Raw genomic sequence first — 3,726 nt, 5'->3', positions numbered from 1 at the left:
TGGCTGCCATGTTGAATTTGGCTTGACGCTGAAAGTTAATCAGTAGTAGATTTAAATTTYGTTATTACTTTGTGCAAGTTCCATTAACCTGCAGTTTGTCCACTGGGCAAAAACAAAAGTGATATAAGGACTTAATGTGGAAATATTATGAGTTTAATAAAGTGTAACATCAGAAATTTCCCTTCAATACCCTTCAAAAACATTTATTTTTGTACTTTCTAGAACATGATGGATGTTCTCTGTACTTCCATCGAACAACCTTTAGGTTAGCAGTGATGAAGTGGGTCAACATTAATAGTCATTCGGAAGAGCACTTCCTCACGAGACTTTCACCGGTAATCACATCACTTCTCTTCTTACCAGAGCTTTGTGCTTTTCCTTGTTTCAGCAGAATGGAGGCGACTGATCCATCGATCCATGCATTGTGAAAGTAGAGGTGCTCTTTCTCTCAGGGGAAATGCTTGACTTTAAGCACATGCTTCATGCCATGTGCAGGAAAGGACATTTTGATTTCATGACAATTAAATCACTAAGTCACTTCAAGTTTTATAATTTTACATGTCTAGCTGGCAAAACATCTATCATTTGTAAAGTTGCAAGCGTTTTCTTTGAATTCAATGTGGAATTGTATTCAATGACAGTGCCCACTGCTACTTTGTGTTTGTCCCTAAGTAAATAAAATAACAAAATTACAAAATTAAATGAGAAACCTAATGATTAAAAAAAGGATAAAGGAGTCTACCCAAAATCCAAGCCCCTTTATACTTGTTGATGACTTGGCTACACAGTCAAAGATTGTAGAACATGCATGGTCTTTGCAGTGTGTCTTGGTGAGGTATTGAGGGGCAAATTAGTCCCCTACAGACCCGATCAGAAGTTGCAAAACCAGATCTCATTTTTGCAATTGTGACACAAAAATTCTGTCAGACGTTTGTGGGTGAGCCAGCTTCAGTAGTCGAGGATCAGACAGCCAAAGTCCCTGCCTTTGATCACTATCCACTATCCCAGAAGGAGACCCAGTGAAGGACCCAGGACACTCTAGAGGGGCTGTTTTTCTCAGCTGGTCTTGGAACGCTTTGGGATTCCCTCCAGAGAAGCTGGCCCAAGTGGCTGGGGAATAGGGTAGTCTGGGCCTTTCTGCTCAGGCTGCTGGCCCTATGACCCTACCCTAGATGAGCGGAAGATAATGGATGGATGGATGGATGGATGGATGAAGTTTGTAGGCGTGCATATTTATGCAGAAAAGTGCTCCGACAACAGTGGTAGCACTATTTTGCATCCAGTAGCCGGTTGTTGTTCGTCCAAACAACATGGATAAATTGAGGAAGAATTGTCTTTGGCTGTCAGAAAGATGTCCATTAATATGACTCTTTCTAGCTGCAGGWATCGGACTGAAGTCTGTAAGCAGGAAGAACCTGTGCTGTGACATGCAGTGGGAAGGATTTCCCAGGATATCTGTGCTGTGTGTCTTAGGGTCTATGAAAGTTGTGTGCAGAAACAAACACCTGGAAACTAGGGTCGGGCGATATTGGCAAAAAAATTAATCACGATTAAGTGTGACACTTTAGCCAAAAAAAAAAAATTAATTAATATGATGTGTAATAGATGACAAACACACATGTATGTTTTTGARTGTGAACCAGTCACCCCGTGATCTAAAATTTTATTTGCAAACCACTGGTCAAACAAACTTCTTCAGATTAAATATTAAATTAGTAAGTGTAAAATGAAACTCACTTTTTCACCAATGTGGAATGGCAGCATGTTTAGGAACACAGTATGCTTGATAGTGATAGTGCATCACACACATCTGGCACTAGTTGCAGTAATTACAAAGTGGCAAATATTTATTGCCAACAGTTTTTTTTCCTGATGAATAATTAATTACACACAATTCAATTTTGCCCAATCCTACTGGCAACCACATGACCAGGAGTCACCTGTTCGACTTTGGATGGAGTAAGTTGGGCCCTTACCACAGTCATAGTTACTTCTGTAGCAAGGCTGGTGAGGTTTATTATCACGGTAGCAGCATATCATGGGTAAAGTGTGATGGTGTGTTGGCAATGCGTTCCTGTAATGAGACCTGCACCCACCAGCGTAGCTCAGGTCATCAAGAATTTGAAACAGGACTGACTATTTTGCCCTCAGGCCTCTGCTATGACCGCCATCATCATTGGTGTTGTGGTAACGTGAGCTTAAGAGCAAACCTGCTCCCTTTAATTTAGCATCTGTAGCAAAGCTCAGTCAGTGTAGCATGCTGTGATGGTGTACCTGCTCATCCCCTGGGGACTCTTCATGCTTTTGTCACAGTCTCACTGGGGCCAGACAGAGGACACCTGTCTCCTTGTCAAGCACCATTAACTTCATCTGCAATCTGGTGTACAGAATGCAAAATCATGGCGGATTAGTGCTAAATTGCCTCTTGTCATGTTTCGCTCTTCACAGAGCTGTTGTTGTTAGCACTTAGCTGGTACAATAATAGCTTTGAGTTTACCTTATAATTTTCCTTTTTTTTTGGTCACCTGAACAGGCAAAGGAAAAAAAAGACCACATGAATGTGTCCAGGAGGCTCAGACATTAATTTGTTGAGTTTCACGGCTGTCCAACCACAGCACTGTCAAAATAAGAAAACTCAGGCTTTAACTCAGTGGATCCACAATTTGTGGTTTTATTTGTTTGAGGAGCTATGCTTTYAATTCCTCCTTTCCCACAGTTATTTGACAAAAAGGTAGATCAAAGCTGTTAAAGCACATAATTACCTTTTTTCCTGTCAAAATTCCCCAAATGTAGACCAAGTGACATGTCGTGACAAAACCAAGCTGGTAAAATGTACAACTGGYYYYAAAAAAAAAAAAAYYAGGAAAACACACTGAATATTAWAGTTCTCACATTGAAGAAATGCATATTGTCCTACACCTGTTATGCCAGAGTTGTTATTAACTAGGGATGATGAGAATATACAGTAGCGTGCACAYACATTTTCGGGGGCAGGTGCTCAAATGTAAAAAGAGGGCACCTTGTCCGGTGCACGGAATCAGCAGCTGTCCTAAAAATGTGACATTACAGACACATCTTGTACATTGTGCATATTTATCTATTTTAAATCAGTTTTTTTTCTGTCTGATACAGATGTTTAATATTCAACACTCTACAGGTTGGTTTCTGTAACAAAATGGCAACAACAGAACAAAAACTAGTAATGACAATTTTTGTATTGTTAATAAAATAACTATAATCAAGCTTATTCCTCAAAATTACTAATGGCTTTTTTGTTCTATGGAGGATCTTCCTTCAATCTCTCCATCATAGAGCTGTTTCATGATCTGAATTCTAACAATTCAGCTTCATCTGTGCCTGACGGAGGATGGCAGGAAAACATGGAGCTGCTTCTCTGCTGTAGCTAAAACACCAACAAAATGAAATACGTTTATTTGGGTGAAACTGCTTGGTGACAAAGGTCAGTGCAACAAATTACAACATTTAAACTAATTAGACTCTAAATTACTGTCAAAATGTAACACACTAACACAGGGGGTCGAATTCACAAGGGGGCGAAAGTTAAACACTTAGTCCAGATCAAGAGCCAATTTCTGTTAATATTTATTGAAACAAAAGCAAATAATTCTTATGATACTAATTTTATTTTCCAAATTATGGTTTATGTTGCTTTTAGAACACCCAAAACCTGACAAAGAAGAGATTAATTATAAAAAGAACCCATTG

General features: G+C 39.4%; 1 protein-coding gene across 2 annotated transcripts in view; it reads left to right on the top strand.

Annotated features, from left to right (window-relative positions):
- The window catches only part of LOC106521108 (partitioning defective 3 homolog), a 330,008-nt gene that overhangs the window by 1,783 nt on the left and 324,499 nt on the right, over nt 1–3,726 (top strand). The gene's annotated exons all lie outside the window — the stretch shown is intronic.

The sequence above is a fragment of the Austrofundulus limnaeus genome, unplaced genomic scaffold (assembly GCF_001266775.1).
Source record: "Austrofundulus limnaeus strain Quisiro unplaced genomic scaffold, Austrofundulus_limnaeus-1.0 Scaffold103, whole genome shotgun sequence".
Taxonomy (NCBI): domain Eukaryota; kingdom Metazoa; phylum Chordata; class Actinopteri; order Cyprinodontiformes; family Rivulidae; genus Austrofundulus; species Austrofundulus limnaeus.
The sequence above is the reverse complement of the archived record's forward strand: the minus strand, read 5'-3'. Positions and strand labels throughout refer to the sequence as shown.